We start from the raw sequence: 9,067 nt of genomic DNA on the forward strand, positions 1-9,067 counted from the left end.
CCTTACCCAGTCACACCCAACTGTCCCTGGACTCTGTGCCCTTTTCTCCTGACAAGGTGGAGAGCTTGCTGTCAAACCTCGACTCAGATTCTGCAACCGGTCCAGACGGCATCAGCCCACGGGTCCTCAAAGCCTGCTCTTCTGCTCTTGCTCACCCTCTCTCTGTTCTATTCACCCTCTCATTTGCTCAAGGTCATCTGCCATCTGCTTGGAAATCAGCAAACATCACTGCCCTGCACAAAAAAGGAGCAAAAACAGATCCCTGCAACTACAGACCAATCAGCCTTCTCCCGATCATCAGCAAGGTTATGGAATCCATCATCGCTTCAGACAACAAATCCTTCCTCTTCTCCAATGGCTTGATTTCTGATCATCAATTTGGATTCAGACCAGGTCACTCTACCCTGGATATGCTGCGTCTGCTCTCCCAATAATGGATGGAAGTCCTCAATGCCAGACAGGAAATCTGAGCCGTATCCCTGGACATATCACATGCTTTTGACACAGTCTGGCACCCTGCCCTGCTCACCAAACTCTCTTCCTATGGTATCCAAGGCCATCTCCACTCATGGCTCACAGGCTTCCTCTCCTGTCACAGTCACCGTGTGGCCCTAAATGGAGTTCTTTCATCCCCTCTTCCTGTCCAGGCTGGAGTTCCTCAAGGTAGCATTCTGGGCCCTGTTCTTTTTCTGGTTTTCATCAATAATCTCTCCGACTCTGTGGAAAATCCTCTATATCTCTTTGCTGATGACTCCACCATCTGCCGTACCATCAGCCATCCCTCAGACCGGCAAGCAGCAGCTTCTTCGCTCACTGCAGATCTGGATAAAATCACAAACTGGTCCAACACGTGGAACATGTCTTTCAATCCGGACAAATCTCACACTCTCACTATGTCTCTTCAAAAGGACCGTTTAGAACCCCCCCCCCCATCCACTTTCTCAACAATCCTCTGGAAGAAGTCCTTTCTTTTAAGCTTCTGGGTCTCACTATCTGCCATGACCTTTCCTGGGAAAGCCACATTTCAAACCTCGCCTCCAAAGCCAGTCGCCGACTGGGAATCCTCCATCGTGCAAAGTCCTTCTTCAGCCCACCTGAACTCCTGACCACTTACAAAGCTTTTGTCCACAGCCTGATGGAGTACTACTCTCCCCTCTGGACTGGTGCTACTGCGTCCCACCTTTCTCGGCTTCACGCTGTAGAAACCAAGGCATTTCGGATGATTGGCATCTCCCGCAATGAGGCTGAGTCTTTGGGCCTCTCACTCATTCACCACAGGTTGGTCAGTGGTCTTTCAGTCTTCTACCGTCTCCTCTCCAGCCTCGCACCCCCTGCTCTCTCTGCGATTTGTCCCCACCACATTTCCGCAGGGCGCTCAAGGTCCGCCAACAACCCCCTTCTAGTAAAACTACCAAAATCACGAATCACTGCCCACCTTTACTCTTTCATTCCTCTTTTTTCCTGCCTTTGGAATAAACTCCCTCACTCTATTCATTCCCATTCTTCCCTCCAGGCCTTCAATACAGCTGTCCACCACCACCTCTTATCATCCCCCATCCAAATCCTCGATCTTTTCTACCCCCGATAATCCACCCAAGCCCAACTCCTTCAAATTCCCTGCTTTCCTTCCTGAAAGTCCCTGTAATGTCCATCTTCTATTCCCCATGTTCCCCGTCCCATCCCTCTCCCTTCCACAGATCTCTTAATATCTCTGTTCCCCACTGTTTTTGTCCTTCCCACTCCCTCCCCTCTTGCCTCATGTCCCCATGATGTGCGGTGTGTGTTAGCTCTCACATGAGCCTCGACAAGGCATACAAAAAAAAAGATGCAGAAGAGAGAGGTTGGTATACATAGAGAGAGGGAGAAAGTGATAGTCAGAGAGAGAGAGAGATAGTTAGAGAGAGGGAGAGAGAGAGGGAGAGAGAGAGAGAGAGAGAGAGAGAGAGAGAGAGAGAGAGAGAGAGAGAGAGAGAGAGAGAGAGAGAGAGAGAGAGAGGGAGAGAGAGGGAGAGAGAGGGAGAGAGAGGGAGAGAGAGGGAGAGAGAGGGAGAGAGAGGGAGAGAGAGGGAGAGAGAGAGAGAGAGAGAGAGAGAGAGAGAGAGAGAGAGAGAGAGAGAGAGAGAGAGAGAGAGAGGGAGAGGGAGAGGGAGAGGGAGACGGAGAGGGAGAGGGAGAGGGGGACAGAGAGGGGAAAGAGAGAGAGAGAGAGAGAGAGAGAGAGAGGTAGAGAGAGAGAGAGAGAGAGAGAGAAGCAAAGAGAGAGAGAGGTAGAGAGAGAGAGGTAGAGAGAGAGAGAGGTAGAGAGAGAGGTAGAGAGAGAGGTAGAGAGAGAGGTAGAGAGAGAGGTAGAGAGAGAGAGAGAGAGAGAGGTAGAGAGAGAGAGAGAGAGGTAGAGAGAGAGAGAGAGAGAGAGAGAGAGAGAGAGAGAGAGAGAGAGAGAGAGAGAGAGAGAGAGAGTTCGGGAGTTGTCCCTTCATATTTGGGAGTTGTCCCTTTCTCTAGCCCTCTCTATCTCATAAGCTAGTGATAAGAGTGAAGGTGCAGTGAGATCATTCCAGGAATACCTGCGGTATTGTGCAATGTCATTTAAAGGTGACGTGAAATTGCTCATGCTCTCCATTGCTACTGCTACTTCTCGATTTACAGGAACACAACAAGGCTGGAAATCTCAACTAGTTTACTTGAGCTTACGTGGTGCTGTAAAGTGGTAAGTAATCTTTGAAAAGCATTTAGAAATCATACTTAATTAACTCTCCACAATTCAACCACACATTACCCAGAGAACATTTGAATTGTTGATAATGTATTTTCTTAGTTTCTCCCAGTATGGCAGATTGAGCATTCCTTTGTGTGCCAAATAGTCGAATTATGTCACGAAACCCAAAGCAATACGAGCATTTAAAAAAAATATAACTATTGGAATACTATGTAGAGGACTCCACAAGTATTTTGATTACAATCCATGAGCATTTGAAAAAAGGATCACTTTACAAGCACATTCCACAGATTAATTCCTATAGAGTATACTGTTAAATATGATAGTGTTTACAGCACTTCACATATCAAATACAACGCAATTACACTTCATGTACTGTACATGTATGGCCTTCAGAGGAAAGTTTGAGCACAAGGGACTGCTGTAAAAAAAGTGCAAAACAGCACTTCACACTTCCTGTATAATTATCCAAATTTGCCATATTTCATTGTGCAAGTTCCATGTGATTGCAGTCGACAACAAGAAAAAAGCAATGAGAGATTGCAGACCCTTGCCAGGACTTCTTTTATGTGGTGTATTTTGTGTAGCATTTGTGTACTGGTGTGTTACGTAATTAATAAGAGACAAAATTAGAACTACCACTTTATAACTGCTGGCAGTGATGACCGGGTACCAAGACGTCCCGCTTTGATGCAACCCCGCTTTGATCGGACACCTGACCCTGACCCATGACGTATTTTTATTATTATAATTATTCAGTTTAATCTAGAATGGGATTAAAATAAATAATTCAAATCAAATGGAAGACCAAATAGGTACAGTCCTGCATTGGAGTATTCACAAGGAACACAAACAAGCAAAAAGCAAAGATGAAGGCATCAGGAGGAATATAGATAGGATTCACATTTCAGCTGCTGCTCCTCTACCCTCAACTATCCAGGCACAGCCAAGTGAATCTTATTGAAAAAAAAAATTAAAAAGAACCCAGAGCAGAAAAATTAAATGATGTTGGCTGCCAGATCATACGTTCAGTCAAGTTGAAATTTAAACCCGTATTCCACATCACCACTAGATTATAATTGTGAAGTTTCATATCGACTGATTAAGCAGTTCCAGAGAAAACATTATTTAACATTTTCTTCAATCCAATATGGCTGCCAAACCATGTCACCTATCAATTATTCCTAAAAAAAAAACTTCTACACTCATGGCTTGGGGAACATTTGTGTGAAGTTTTCCTTCAATCTGTCCAGTCGTTCTGGAAAAGAAGATTTTATGGGTTTTAGGGTAAATCCAATATGGCTGCCAAACCATGGTACCAATGACATCACATGTGTGAAATTTGTTCCTCATGGACAGGCGGTCATAGGTGTAGTTTCGGCTCGATCTTTTCAACAATTTCAGAGAAAAAGATTTTTGAAGGTTAAAAAAAACAATATGGCTGCTGACATCATCAAATATATTTTTCTGTGAACCATTTTATCCATAGATGACCCTCAAAAAATTTCATACTGATCAAATGTAACGTTCTGCATATGCAATTATGAAGTCATAACAAAGGCACCTATGACGTCAAAACAACACTTGTTCCTCATGAGGAGTACTGGCCATGTGCCAAGTTTCAATATTTTTCTTTCGTGCGACTTCAGAGATACAGAAGTCCAAAGTTTTTTCGTTTTTCCAGCACGGCTGCCACATCACGTGACCTCTGATGTCATAATTATAATTACAACATTCTACATGAGTATTCGCACCAATGGTGAAAATTTCGTGTCAATCCAGCAAGCGGTTGCAGAGAAAAACACGATAGTTCTGTGCGGACAAACAAACAAACAGACAGACAGACAGACAAACAAACGGACCCAAACTCAATACCCTCTCCTTCAGCGAGGGAAATTGGAGAGTTCATAGAACATGATACCCCATACAGTGTTTAAATACGTACTTCAATTAAATTTTTATAAAAATGATGATTTTAACACGTTAACTGCCAACTGTGAGAATATTCGTAGTGCAGGGTGTACCATATTCCGCCAATACGAGTATTCTCGTGGAAAATATTATGCTATTGTATTATAAACAGAATATGCTGCCATGCCAAACATCGCAACAAACAATCTGCTGACAGTTTGGTGAACATAAATCGATATAACAATCATGATCGTCATTATCAGTCTCGATGAAAAGTTTTGCCACTTTATCACCATTCACAACGTGCCGTGTTGAAGGGTAATGACAAGTCGCAAATTTTTTTTAAAAAGACACGTCGTACTCAGCAATGACGTCATACCTATGTCGATTCAGTGCAAAAAAATAGTCCAACCAGAGAGGTCTTACCTGGCATATGGATTTGAAAATCTTGTCCCACTGCTTGCTCCAAGTTTTCTCACAACGTGGGGATTCCTCTGGCAGTGGATAAGCAATGAACTTAGATGTGATCATAGAAAGATAATATTTGAAAATAAAGTATGTTCAGCATGCATACTTGGCTTGCAAACGGGGAGTGGTGAATAACTATAAAAGTTGGCAGTCAACTTGTTAAAGATTGTGAAAAAATAAAATAAAAAAGTAAAAAATATCGGGAAGTTTCGCGCTACTGAAGCAGTTTGCACATCGCCTTATACATTGTAATAAGACGACGTTGAGTCACAGTTTGGTAGATGGAGGCTTTATTGATCACCATAGATGTACATAGCCATCATGGCAGCCTCTTCTTCATCCCAGACACTGTACCATCCCACACGCCACGCCCTCTAATGCTATGCATTAAACCATTAAATATTGCGGGTTCTAATATCATGGGTTTCGACCAATTGAGAGCAACCTATTGTGTTCCGATTTAGTCATTGAGGAATTTCATTTCAGCCAATCACGGTAGTTGATCTGAGATGAGTCATTGTTTGCATCTGCGTGTCTGATTACCTCCCATTACGAGCCTTTTGTTGTTTCTCGTGCATTGGTAATTGTTGTAATCAGACCAGCATACGGGAACAAAGCTAAATTTAGCAATTAATCGTCATCAAACAGGAAATGACACACGGAGATCCTGTAATATTAGATCTGCAAGATCTGGTGTTGGCTTAATGGCTAGGGTGGTGGGTTCAAGATCCTTGGGTCCCAAGTTGAAATCCTGCTTTCCTGTTAAATTAATACCAGGTGGGGTTGACTCAGCCTGTCATCCTTCTGAGGTTGGCAAAATGAGTAACACCTTGCTTGGATGATTCGGCCATTCGAGTAAACTATGTTGGAGTGGCGACCAGTTCAGGATTGGGCCCAATAGCTCAGGAGACCGCTTCAGCAGCACAGATGCTCTGTACAGAGTATGGTCCCAATGGATGGATGGAGTAGACACACAACAGTTAATAATGGCACCTAAATGTAAAACGATGGACAAAATGAATTGTGCCAAAAGGCAGCGAAAGGTTCTGACATTGTGCAAAAAAAACATCGAGTTGTTAGATATGTTGACAAGAAATGAGAGTGGAGCATTTGTTGGCTGCCATTACTGGATCAATGAATAAACTATGTGTAAATGTGAGCCAAATATCTGTGCAAGGGGTCCTGCCAACAAAGTGCAAAAGTGTCATTGCAGTCCTGTGATCCTCATCTTGAAAGGATGAAAAAAATGTTTCATGTCGGAATTGAGGACCAAACAGGAAAAAAAATGCATTTGAGTGGACTGGTTTATAGGAGAAACCATTGTCGATTCGCTCGGACTTTGAGTGGACCAGTGATACGGGAGAAATCATTGCAGATTTATCAATGTTTACATGAAGCACCCGGGACCGAAGCCTCTAGTTCATCCATGCCTCGTGGGACGAATCGAGGCAAAGGGATTTATTCCGCAGCAGGTTTTTCGACTGGATTATTTTGGAAGAGAATGTCATCTCCTACCTTCCTCTCCAAGCAGGAAAGATCTGCTCCGAATAAAGGTGGCTAAGGATCGTATTGCCCTTCTTCTATGTGGCAATGCAACAGACGCCTTTGTCATACTCCTGATGATCCAACAGCCATCGCAAGTTCTACATCCACATCTTTATATTTTCTCCAGTGTCTCTTCCACCACCTTATTTATCACATTACATTAGCTATTCATGTGTGTTGTATGTGTCCATTATAGCATCCTTAAAAACAGTAAGTTTCCTGTTTGGAATGATTTTCAATTTTGTTTGACTGCCAAGCAACCAGGTAGAGTAAAAATATTATTTCACTCCTCTCTGCGCATTTGCGATCGAGTCAAATTCAGAGACAAGGTCCAGTAAAACGGCAAACTTGTCTTTCAATTCATGGTCCTACTCATGTTCAAAATTTAACATTTGATTTAAATAAGCTCTTCCTCGATCAAACTGATGATCATAAACCGATAAGGACAGATGGACGGACGGACAGACATTAAGCAATTGCTTAACCACACTTTCCACTTCGCGTGTGCGGGATAATAATGAGATCTGGTGAAAGTGTAAAAATCTGTAAAGTGACTCTGAGTCAATGGACAGGAAGTAAATTTGGTACAGGACTCCATTGTGGAAATGTCGTTTCATCTCCACCCTCCCTAAAAGCTTGATCTCCATACCCATCAAATCATTCCAAATTATTATCGATTGGATTCAATTTGGCACTTCCATATTTGTCATTGCAAGTTTCCGGAAGGTCCAAGTGGAGCCCTACATCCAGTAAAGTAGCAGAAATGAATAGACGTGGGTTATAATCCAAATAAAATGAAGTCAAAGCGATAATCTGGATTTAAAAGGCTCTATTAGAATTACCATCACTAGGATCAGAAGGAATGGCTGACATAGGACTATATTAAAAGTTTCAGTGATATAGCTGAACATTCATTTTTCCTCTGGCAGTCATGTTTGTTCGACGATATTGTATATCTTTCAATTCCCATAAAACATTTCCTTGCACTTTCCAAACTAACAGCATCAAAAGGGCCTGTTTCACATAGAGTACCCATGGACCCGCTGGGCAATGATAGCAAACCTACTCCACTCATGCGCATGCAACGTTTTACTCGAACTCCCTATGGCTCAGTGCCCACCTGCTTTGAAGACTCCTGGAGACAGATGTCATGGTTAGACAGACTTGGCTGTAAACAATCCAGAGGTTTGCTGATGTCACCAGGGAAATTACTGTTCTCTTCAACATTGTCACCTTTCAAGAAAAGAAAAAAAAGGTTTGTTTACAATGGTGCGATATATAAAGGGTGGTAAAACATAGTCAGTAGTGTTTGTTTAATCGACACAACAAGCAGATAATACAGGAAGTTCTGCTAAAGCAACAGGTAACACTTGACAGCGTGATTAAATGAGGGAATTAAAAAATTGTTTTCAATACTAAAGATAATTCCTTAAAAGAGTACTACTGAGAAGGGGTCCTGACTCTCTTTGTATTTCACAAAGAGAGTCATTATTAATGTAAGGATGATATTTCTGAGGTTGGAGCAGCAGGGATGGTAGATTGGTTTAAAATGGAATTGGATCGGTACTGAGAAGCATTGAGGAAGTTGGGGTATGGGGACATTGAGAGCAATGAGAGGTAGACCAAATTGAAGCGGGTGATCTGTGGGCATTGTGCATACATCGTTCTGTCGAGGTATCTTGAGATATTGATTCTCTGAGTTGTATTTCATGTCGTCTTTGTTAATGCAACCTTCACCTAAATGCCCTTCCACCCCCCTACGCAAAAAAAAATCCCCATATGTTGATGTCCTGTCTGTGATGTACCTCTTTGCCTTGGCCCTCCCCATCTGCCCCCCCCCCTCCTTCTCCCTTCCCATTGAGTGGATATCGGGTTGGATCTGGTTCGTGGTGTGGATGAGCTTCATGTCAGGGAAGGTGAGTGTACTCGTTGATTGGATGATTGTATGGGTTGGGGTTCATGGGGGGGGGTGTATGATGGGCCTTACTGGTCTCTCCTCCTGTGTCGAGTTTTCGATGTAAAAAAAAAAGGGGAAGAGGCCAGAGGAATGAAGTATAAATTGAAAAATGATGCAGCCAACTATTATTTTCAACACAGCCATAGACAGAAAATCAGGGGATCTCAGAAAGAAAACTGCAAATGGAGCAATAAAAATGGGAAAAAAGGCCACTTATTCACAGTGTGCACAAAAATGTTGGAATTCTTGACCTCCCCTTGTCCCTATCATTTGCCACATAAATTCCCCTTACCTCCTCTTACTCCTACCTTCCAACCTTTCTCTTCTCACTTCTCTTTCCCCTCCTTTTTATCGTTTCTTTTTCTCAACTCAGTCTGAACTTCGTCCCCCAGACTTCCAAATATGGATCAGAAAGAATTGACTGAATGATGTTACTTTAAAACAACAAATGCATAATAAACATATGGCCC

The 9,067-nt window shown here is 42.8% G+C and overlaps 1 long non-coding RNA gene across 1 annotated transcript in view; it reads right to left on the reverse strand.

The window, feature by feature from the left end:
- Positions 1–8,345, reverse strand: part of LOC147015370 (uncharacterized) — a 49,864-nt gene extending 41,519 nt beyond the window's left edge. Inside the window, exons 1-2 of the long non-coding RNA XR_015050111.1 lie at positions 7,761–8,345; positions 5,054–5,121 (exon numbers count right to left, since the gene is read on the reverse strand). This is a non-coding gene — a long non-coding RNA (uncharacterized LOC147015370). The remainder of the gene's footprint in view (positions 1–5,053; positions 5,122–7,760) is intronic.
- Between the last annotated feature and the right edge of the window lie 722 nt (positions 8,346–9,067).

The sequence above is a fragment of the Eptatretus burgeri genome, chromosome 12 (assembly GCF_056783735.1).
Source record: "Eptatretus burgeri isolate ZD-2024b chromosome 12, Ebu_testis_v1, whole genome shotgun sequence".
Taxonomy (NCBI): domain Eukaryota; kingdom Metazoa; phylum Chordata; class Myxini; order Myxiniformes; family Myxinidae; genus Eptatretus; species Eptatretus burgeri.